Genomic DNA, 11,563 nt, shown 5'->3' with positions numbered 1-11,563 from the left:
ACGAATACCATAGAAACGGTTATAATGAGTGGTTGCGCTCTTCCTATATTATTACCCCCTAAATCCGGAAAAGGCATATTTGCGGTAAACCCAGTCGATCAACGGTGTAGTCGACGGTTCTGTGCCTTTCCCCCTTGAGTTATCCTCTCAAGGGTACCAGTCTAAAACCCCATAGAAACCTTACTCTGCTTAAACTGTGCATGCATCATGGTCAAACTTAGTTGGATCAGTTATGTTGTCCACATAATGATCCTTTACGGTAGCCTTGTCCAAACTCCACTGGGTTTCCCTAAACCCAAACGGATATCCCCACATTCTGTGCATTTATTTGGAGAATTAAATGTTTTATGCTAATTGTTGATGTTAAATACTCGAGTCTAGCGGGGGTAAGGGCCTAACCTTGTTTGTCTTGTAGAAAATGAAGAATGAGGTCCCCAGTTTCGGTATGGTTAGCACGCCCCCACTCTTGCTAGACTGGTGGAGGAGTCTTCCGTTAGATGACCAAATCAATGAGTGGAAAGAGATGGCCACCAGACCTAGCGAAAAGTTGGAATATCTGGAATACAGTCTGCTAGAATTAGAAGGAAAAGTGAGGAAGAGAGTCACCGACTGCTAGAACGCTGAGGGAAACGAAGGAGAACACCTGGCCAAGGCATTTTTACTGGTGAACCTATGCGAACTGAAGGATTTGATCAACGAGAGTATTCAACCTGAGGAAGGTCCTTCTGGGACCAAGTAGATAGTAGTTTTTCTTTTCGCTTTATAAAATGTAATAAGGCTAATGGCCATTAGTGATTTTTATTTCCTGTTTGTCTAGTGTCGATTTGGGATTCGTCTTATTTTCTATCAATAAAATGAGGCATTTAGCATTCTAAGTTCTCCAAATTAATTTGTCTCTAGGCCTACCTCGGGCTCAAAGATGTTCCCAAATTAGGACATGTTTTACATTCCGCACTACGTGTTTAAATATTGTAACATTTTTATGATCCTCACTAACTTGTTACCTTTTTGTTTTTACTTTTGTTTTATTATTCCCCTCCCTAAAGGTTAGTTCGTGCACTCTGACAAAATTTTTTGGGGGGGGGGGGGGAATTTTAATTTTAATACTGCGATGTATACCTGCTGATACATATATTCATTGTTTTAATATTTGTAAGAATTATTGTTTTTCTGTGTTGATAAGTCTCAAGATTATCTCTATAAAATTCAATTTCTTTCTCTATAGTTAATAAAGCTTTATTACGTAATCTATTATATTTAATTATGTCTTTGCAGGTTTTAATATTGTATTTAACACAATCTATTTTTCTATTTATGTTACTGAGGTTTTTAAGAAGTTTCCATTTCTGGGTGTTATAGAATCTTATATAATGAAAAGTGTTATGTTTCATTTATAAACAGATTTTATTAACTTGATATGTGATCATTAATCTGAATATAAATCTAATTCATATAGATCTAATATATCTATTTCTTGTGATACAATTAGTTCTGTAAATGCTTGTTCCATTACATATATTATTTCAAAAGTAACTAAAATATCATAAATTTTTCTTTTAACATCGTTATTAAGTCTGTTAAAGATATATAATATAAGTATTTTGTAGTCAATATTTTCTTCTAATAAATACGTGTGGTTGTTCATTCAGATTTACTATTTATCCTTATCATGTGTTTACTAAACATATTCCCTCTAACCTCTTTGTTTATCATAGAGTTTATCATATTTTAATAAGTTATACTAAACAATCTTTTCTGGTCACTACCATGTTTTTCATGCTTCAATAATTTACCCTAACAGCGCCTCAACTCTATGTACTCCCCTAAACGGCTTCCTTGCCTACTGGTTTCCACTTTAGGATGGCATTGTCTGGGCTTAACTACTCTCAGCATTATTAGACAGGCAAACTTTCTCAAGATGTTCTTTATAACAGTACTATAACATGATAAACAATTATGATATTCAAGAGATTATAAGAAATATAAGAGTTTAGTTAAACATGATTATGAATAAACTTACCTGGTTTTGTAACTCGTTTGAATGCTCCATAGCTTTCAGAAGTTTGTATATAATCAAATATTTTATTGAGAGAAGATAAGAGATAGAAGGTGAGTATGAGGATTAATTACAAAACAAGAGATAGTGACAATAGAACAGCAAAATTCAGAACTACCAAAAGCGTTAAGAAAAGACGAAGAAACAATTGAAAAATAATTAATTATTGGAGGAATACCAATATTAATAAATTTTAAAATATATCAAGGCGATAAAAACATTACACTAGGAATAAAATGGTTAGAAAAAGTTAAACCATATAAATTAGAAGATAGACAATTAACGATAAGTTATGAAAATAAGAAAATAATAATAAAAAGAACTTTGATATAATGCCAAAGATATACATACTTGCCAAGATAATAGTAGAAGGATATTATAATAGATACTATACACCTATGATGGATACAGGAGCAGAAGCTAACATGTGTAGACATAATTGTTTACCAGAGAGTAAATGGGAAAAGCTAAAAAAACCCATAGTAGTAACAGGATTCAATAATGAGGGAAGTATGATAACATACAAAGCAAGAAATATAAAGATACAAATATGGGATAAAATATTAACCATAGAAGAAATATATAGTTATGAATTCACAAATAAAGATATATTATTAGGAATGCCATTTTTAGATAAATTATACCCACATATAATAACAAAAACACATTGGTGGTTTACTACCCCGTGTAAACAAAAATTAGGAGCAAAAAGAGTAAATAATAAAGTAAGAAAAACAACACCCTGGATTAAAGGAAGTGAAAAGATTACCCAAAAATTAGAAAATGTAATACAAAGCAACCATAATATAGAAATAATCATTTTCTCAATAAATAAAATAAAACTACTGCAAGATAAATTAGAATTACTATATAATGATAATCCACTCCAAGGATGGGAAAAACATAAAACAAAAATAAAGATTGAACTAATAGATGAAAATAGCATAGTAACACAAAAACCTTTAAAATACAACTTTAATGATTTAACAGAATTTAAAATGCATATAAAGGAATTATTAGACAATAAGTACATACAAGAAAGTAATAGTAAACATACTAGCCCGGCATTTATAGTAAATAAGCATAGTGAACAAAAATGAGGAAAAAGCCGTATGGTTATAGATTATAGAAATTTAAATGCAAAAACAAAAACATATAATTATCCGATACCAAATAAAATACTAAAAATCAGACAAATACAAGGATATAACTATTTCAGTAAGTTTGATTGTAAATCAGGATTTTACCATTTAAAACTAGAAGACGACTCTAAGAAGTTAACAGCATTCACAGTACCACAAGGATTTTATGAATGGAATGTATTACCATTTGGATATAAAAATGCACCAGGTAGATATCAACATTTTATGGATAACTACTTTAACCAATTAGAAAATTGTATAATATATATAGATGATATACTGTTATATTCTAGAACAGAGAACGAACATATAAAACTACTAGAAAAAATCATACACATTGTAGAAATATCAGGAATAAGTTTAAGTAAAAAGAAAGCAGAAATAATGAAAAATCAAATAGGATTTTTAGGTATGCAAATAGACAAAAACGGAATAAAAATGCAAACCCATATAGTACAAAAAATAATTAACTTAAATGAAACACTTGATACAAAAAAGAAGTTACAATCATTTTTAGGATTGGTTAACCAAGTAAGGGAATATATTCCTAAATTAGCAGAAAACTTAAAACCGTTACAGAGAAAATTAAAAAAGGATATAGAATATCATTTTGACGAAAAGGATAAAATACATATACAGAAGATAAAAAATATGTGTAAAAAATTACCAAAACTATATTTCCCAGATGAAAAGAAAAAGTTCACATATATTGTAGAAACTGATTCTAGTGATCACAGCTATGGAGGAGTTCTAAAATATAAATATGATAATGAAAATATTGAACACCATTGTAGATATTATTCAGGATCATACACGGAACCACAAATTAAATGGGAGATAAATAGGAAAGAACTATTTGGATTATATAAATGTTTGTTAGCATTTGAGCCATATATTGTTTATAACAAGTTTATTGTAAGAACAGATAATACACAAGTAAAATGGTGGATAACACGGAAAGTACAAGATTCAGTAACTACAAAAGAAATAAGAAGACTTGTATTGAATATACAAAATTTTACATTTACAATTGAAGTAATACGAACTGACAAAAATGTTATTGCAGATTACTTATCAAGACAAAAGTACTCAAACTGATGAGAATCAAGAATCGAAAGATATATTTGCAATCCTTACTACCCTATCATTACAGATGGATAGTATGGGCAAAAGATTACAACAACTAGAAAGTCAGCAGCATGACTATAAAAATGCGGAGCTAAGTCGATCGGAAGACTTAAAAATTCCAGAATTAGAAGGAGACGTTGGGAAACTCCAAAAAACCCAAAGAAAAAACAAATTACCGAAATAATGATAGATAATGATAAATATACACAAATAGAATATGTAGATTATGAATTAAGCAGTGAAGACAGCATATATGAGATATCAGAAAACGAGTTCCCCGAAAATGAAAAAGAAATAGACAATAATATAGAAGAATCAGACGAAGAAAGTAATGACTGAAAAAGATATACAAATTATACAACAAGAAGAACACCAAGATGAACAATCTTCAGAACAAAAAATAATATTTGACGCTAATATATTTGAACAAATAAAAGGAAAATAATTGGATCTAAGCATAGACAAAATATTAGAAGTACCAACAATAAAGAATTGGTTTAAAAGACAGAAAGAAGAATACTATGTAGTAAGCCAAAGAGAACATATAATAGATTGTAAATACATCAAAGGTAAAGCACAAATACCAATTCTAAATAAAAAACTACTAAATAAAGAAATACAAGATATAAAAGCAAAAAATCCAATAAAATATGTACACTTAGGAGGAACGGAGATCCTAATAAAAACATGTTTTAGGGAAGGAATAGATACCCCTATAGAAATATACTTGGCAGATGATAGAATTGTACAACCTATAGAAAAGAGTATAATAAGTGTCGTAAGAGGTAAATTAATATACCAAAAATTTAAATTTATAGTAAGTGTCAACTATTCAGTAGCAATAGATGATAAAAATATAGATAAATCATTAGTGCTATACTGGAAAATGTCTGGAATAGAATTAGCACCAGGAAGTAAACAATAATTCTTATAAATATTAAAACAATGAATATATGTATCAGCAGGTATACATCGCAGTATTAAAATTAAAATGACCCACCCCCCAAAAAAAAATTGACAAATAAACATATACTTTAAGAAACAAAACCATGGAAAGGAACACTGACATTTACAAATCTGCAAAAAATACTCATAAACAGTGAGACAATTACAGAAAATACACAGATTAAAATAATTAAAAAATCAAGGAAAATAAGGAAGAAACTGAAAAAACTATACCTAGAATATGAATACCTAAGTATTACAAAAACAAACAAAGCTGGGCTATCTGGATTAATCGATATAATATCTAAAACAGAATATAAATATATTTGCTATCTTAAAAAGAAAAGATGAATAAAGAAGAGTTCGCACTAGAAGCGAAAACATATGAAAATCCAGAAGGATTAAAAATAACAATAATATTTTCCAACTTAGGAAGAAGATACAAGAAAATAGGAAATAACCTGAACTTAATGTTAGAAAAAGAAACTGTAAAACTAGAAGATAGTTTAACCGCAATGGTTAGAATAACAAAAGAAAACGAAGAAATAGACAGAAAAAAGGAAATAAAAGAAATACAACAGCAAGCTAAAGAAAAAATACAACAGATAGAAGAAGTAAAAAACACTAAGATAACAGAATTAGAAAAAGAATTAGAAATGCTAAAACAGTTATACGCTAATAAACTAAAAGAAAAAGAAAAACGTAAAGAAGAAGAACAAGAGCTAAAACTGGCAAATGAGATAGAAAAGTTCAAATTACAGTTAGAAGAAATACAGGATAATCCACCGAAAATAAGCATGAACGAAATAAATGACCAAAGTGATAACGACACAAATCTAGGAGAAGACTATTCAGAAACAAGTGAAACATACACAGAACTAATAGAAAAAACGGAAAAGATGAAAACAAATCCAGAAATAAATACAGGAGATATGATTGAAGATAAACCAAGCACATCAGGAGTAAAAAATCCAAGACAACTAAACCCAACCTATTACAGAGTAAGTTATGATTCATATGATAGAAATAAAACATTATGGGATAAAAGGCTAAATAGGAAATGGACACCAAGACAGATAACTGAACAATGTAATTTTTTAGATCTAGATTGTGTAGCAGATATAAATAAAACAATCCAATTATGGATAGGGTACATCTCCAAACAACTAATAGATAATAAAATTGCAATAGCTGAAACACCAGGATATATAGAAAGAACACTTATAGGAACGGTAAAACTATGGTTACAAAATTTATCAAGTGAAAGCCTAGATACATTAAGAAGTAATAAAAAACTTGATGGAACAAAAGCAACAACAGTGACAGATATATTGAACAAATATGAAATAGCAATAAGAAATGAGTTTAGTAGTATGACAACAGAAGTAGAAGATCAAAATAAAGAAAAAACTACAAATAGAAATTTGATGACAAAATTAGCAATATGTAATATGGGTTATATAGACGAATATACTTGTGCATTTAGAGACTATTATTATAAAGGAACATATAGTCCAGATGAAAGTAAGGAAATAAGAAAATTATATTTTACAAAATTACCAGAACCGTTTAGCTCAAAAATAATAAAAAATTGGAATGAAGCAGAACTAGCAGATACTCTAGGAGCTCGAATAAAATTTCTACAAAACTGGTTTATAGAATTATGCGAAAAGTATAAAGAAAATATCAAAATGGATAAAATATTAGTAAAACATTTGGCATGCTGCAAAAGTAGAATAGCACCCCAATTTGGCTGCACAGATAAATATTACAAAAAAGAAGGAAAGAGAAAGAAATTTAAATCAAAATATTCAAAATATAAATATAGGAAACCAAGAGGAAGATATTATGTAAAAAATTATAAACATAAAAAACCATATAGGAAAAAGAAAAAACTAACAGAATGTACTTGCTATAATTGTGGAAAGCTAGGACACTTAGCCAAAGATTGTAGATTACCAAAAAACCCAAAAATTGGTATCTTAAAACAGAATTAGAAAAAGAATTAGAAATGCTAAAACAGCTATACGCTAATAAACTAAAAGAAAAAGAAAAACGTAAAGAAGAAGAACAAGAGCTAAAACTGACAAATGAGATAGAAAAGTTCAAGTTACAGTTAGAAGAAATACAGGATAATCCACCGAAAATAAGCATGAACGAAATAAATGACCAAAGTGATAACGACACAAATCTAGGAGAAGACTATTCAGAAACAAGTGAAACATACACAGAACTAATAGAAAAAACGGAAAAGATGAAAACAAATCCAGAAATAAATACAAGAGATATGATTGAAGATAAACCAAGCACATCAGGAGTAAAAAATCCAAGACAACTAAACCCAACCTATTACAGAGTAAGTTATGATTCATATGATAGAAATAAAATATTATGGGATAAAAGGCTAAATAGGAAATGGACACCAAGACAGATAACTGAACAATGTAATTTTTTAGATCTAGATTGTGTAGCAGATATAAATAAAACAATCCAATTATGGATAGGGTACATCTCCAAACAACTAATAGATAATAAAATTGCAATAGCCGAAACACCAGGATATATAGAAAGAACACTTATAGGAACGGTAAAACTATGGTTACAAAATTTATCAAGTGAAAGCCTAGATACATTAAGAAGTAATAAAAAACTTGATGGAACAACAGCAACAACAGTGACAGATATATTGAATAAATATGAAATAACAATAAGAAATGAGTTTAGTAGTATGACAACAGAAGTAGAAGATCAAAATAAAGAAAAAACTACAAATAGAAATTTGATGACAAAATTAGCAATATGTAATATGGGTTATATAGACGAATATACTTGTGCATTTAGAGACTATTATTATAAAGGAACATATAGTCCAGATGAAAGTAAGGAAATAAGAAAATTATATTTTACAAAATTACCAGAACCGTTTAGCTCAAAAATAATAAAAAATTGGAATGAAGCAGAACTAGCAGATACTCTAGGAGCTCGAATAAAATTTCTACAAAACTGGTTTATAGAATTATGCGAAAAGTATAAAGAAAATATCAAAATGGATAAAATATTAGTAAAAAATTTGGCATGCTGCAAAAGTAGAATAGCACCCCAATTTGGCTGCACAGATAAATATTACAAAAAAGAAGGAAAGAGAAAGAAATTTAAATCAAAATATTCAAAATATAAATATAGGAAACCAAGAGGAAGATATTATGTAAAAAATTATAAACATAAAAAACCATATATGAAAAAGAAAAAAACTAACAGAATGTACTTGCTATAATTATGGAAAGCTAGGACACTTAGCCAAAGATTGTAGATTACCAAAAAACCCAAAAATTGGTATCTTAAAACAGAATTAGAAAAAGAATTAGAAATGCTAAAACAGCTATACGCTAATAAACTAAAAGAAAAAGAAAAACGTAAAGAAGAAGAACAAGAGCTAAAACTGACAAATGAGATAGAAAAGTTCAAGTTACAGTTAGAAGAAATACAGGATAATCCACCGAAAATATGCATGAACGAAATAAATGACCAAAGTGATAACGACACAAATCTAGGAGAAGACTATTCAGAAACAAGTGAAACATACACAGAACTAATAGAAAAAACGGAAAAGATGAAAACAAATCCAGAAATAAATACAGGAGATATGATTGAAGATAAACCAAGCACATCAGGAGTAAAAATCCAAGACAACTAAACCCAACCTATTACAGAGTAAGTTATGATTCATATGATAGAAATAAAACATTATGGGATAAAAGGCTAAATAGGAAATGGACACAAAGACAGATAACTGAACAATGTAATTTTTTAGATCTAGATTGTGTAGCAGATATAAATAAAACAATCCAATTATGGATAGGGTACATCTCCAAACAACTAATAGATAATAAAATTGCAATAGCCGAAACACCAGGATATATAGAAAGAACACTTATAGGAACGGTAAAACTATGGTTACAAAATTTATCAAGTGAAAGCCTAGATACATTAAGAAGTAATAAAAAACTTGATGGAACAACAGCAACAACAGTGACAGATATATTGAATAAATATGAAATAACAATAAGAAATGAGTTTAGTAGTATGACAACAGAAGTAGAAGATCAAAATAAAGAAAAAACTACAAATAGAAATTTGATGACAAAATTAGCAATATGTAATATGGGTTATATAGACGAATATACTTGTGCATTTAGAGACTATTATTATAAAGGAACATATAGTCCAGATGAAAGTAAGGAAATAAGAAAATTATATTTTACAAAATTACCAGAACCGTTTAGCTCAAAAATAATAAAAAATTGGAATGAAGCAGAACTAGCAGATACTCTAGGAGCTCGAATAAAATTTCTACAAAACCGGTTTATAGAATTATGCGAAAAGTATAAAGAAAATATCAAAATAGATAAAATATTAGTAAAAAATTTGGCATGCTGCAAAAGTAGAATAGCACCCCAATTTGGCTGCACAGATAAATATTACAAAAAAGAAGGAAAGAGAAAGAAATTTAAATCAAAATATTCAAAATATAAATATAGGAAACCAAGAGGAAGATATTATGCAAAAAATTATAAACATAAAAAACCATATAGGAAAAAGAAAAAACTAACAGAATGTACTTGCTATAATTGTGGAAAGCTAGGACACTTAGCCAAAGATTGTAGATTACCAAAAAAACTAAAGAAAAAACAAATTACCGAAATAATGATAGATAATGATAAATATACACAAATAGAATATGTAGATTATGAATTAAGCAGTGAAGACAGCATATATGAGATATCAGAAAACGAGTTCCCCGAAAATGAAAAAGAAATAGACAATAATATAGAAGAATCAGACGAAGAAAGTAATGACTGAAAAAGATATACATATTATACAACAAGAAGAACACCAAGATGAACAATCTTCAGAACAAAAAATAATATTTGACGCTAATATATTTGAACAAATAAAAGGAAAAGAATTGGATCTAAGCATAGACAAAATATTAGAAGTACCAACAATAAAGGATTGGTTTAAAAGACAGAAAGAAGAATACTATGTAGTAAGCCAAAGAGAACATATAATAGATTGTAAATACATCAAAGGTAAAGCACAAATACCAATTCTAAATAAAAAACTACTAAATAAAGAAATACAAGATATAAAAGCAAAAAATCTAATAAAATATGTACACTTAGGAGGAACGGAGATCCTAATAAAAGCATGTTTTAGGGAAGGAATAGATACCCCTATAGAAATATACTTGGCAGATGATAGAATTGTACAACCTATAGAAAAGAGTATAATAAGTGCCGTAAGAGGTAACTTAATATACCAAAAATTTAAATTTATAGTAAGTGCCAACTATTCAGTAGCAATAGATGATAAAAATATAGATAAATCATTAGTGCTATACTGGAAAATGTCTGGAATAGAATTAGTACCAGGAAGTAAAATATTCACAGCAAGATGTAAAAATCTATATGTCTTAACAACAAAACATAAGATAAAAGCTAAAAATAAAATAAATAAAATAAAAATAGAAAATCCATTCGAAAGAATAGTATCAGTTATAGACAACAATGATTACAGTTATACGGAAATGGACATGGAAGAAGATTTAGAAATAGTAAAAGAAAGATTAAGCACGTCAAAACGAACAAATAATGAAATGCCAGAAACGTCATCAAGAATAAGTACATCAAGAAGTACATCAAGAAGAATAAATTATATAACTCCACAAAAATTAATAGAATAAAAAATAGAAGAAATAAACCCACACCATTATTATATAACAGGAATAATGGACTAAAGAAAATATTTAATATTAATAAATACAGGGCAGGAAGAGAATTATATTATAAGAGAATTAATACCAGAAAAAGAGATAGTGACAATAGAACAGCAAAATTCAGAACTACCAAAAGCGTTAAGAAAAGACGAAGAAACAACTGAAAAAGAATTAATTATTGGAGGAATACCAATATTAATAAATTTTAAAATATATCAAGGCGATAAAAACATTACACTAGGAATAAAATGGTTAGAAAAAGTCAAACCATATAAATTAGAAGATAGACAATTAACGATAAGTTATGAAAATAAGAAAATAATAATAAAAAGAACTTTGATATAATGCCAAAGATATACATACTTGCCAAGATAATAGTAGAAGGATATTATAATAGATACTATACACCTATGATGGATACAGGAGCAGAAGCTAACATGTGTAGACATAATTGTTTACCAGAAAGTAAATGGGAAAAGCTAAAAAACCCCATAGTAGTAACAGGATTCAATAATG

The sequence above is a fragment of the Nicotiana tabacum genome, chromosome 3 (assembly GCF_000715075.1).
Source record: "Nicotiana tabacum cultivar K326 chromosome 3, ASM71507v2, whole genome shotgun sequence".
Lineage (NCBI taxonomy): Eukaryota > Viridiplantae > Streptophyta > Magnoliopsida > Solanales > Solanaceae > Nicotiana > Nicotiana tabacum.
This window is presented reverse-complemented; position numbering follows the sequence as displayed.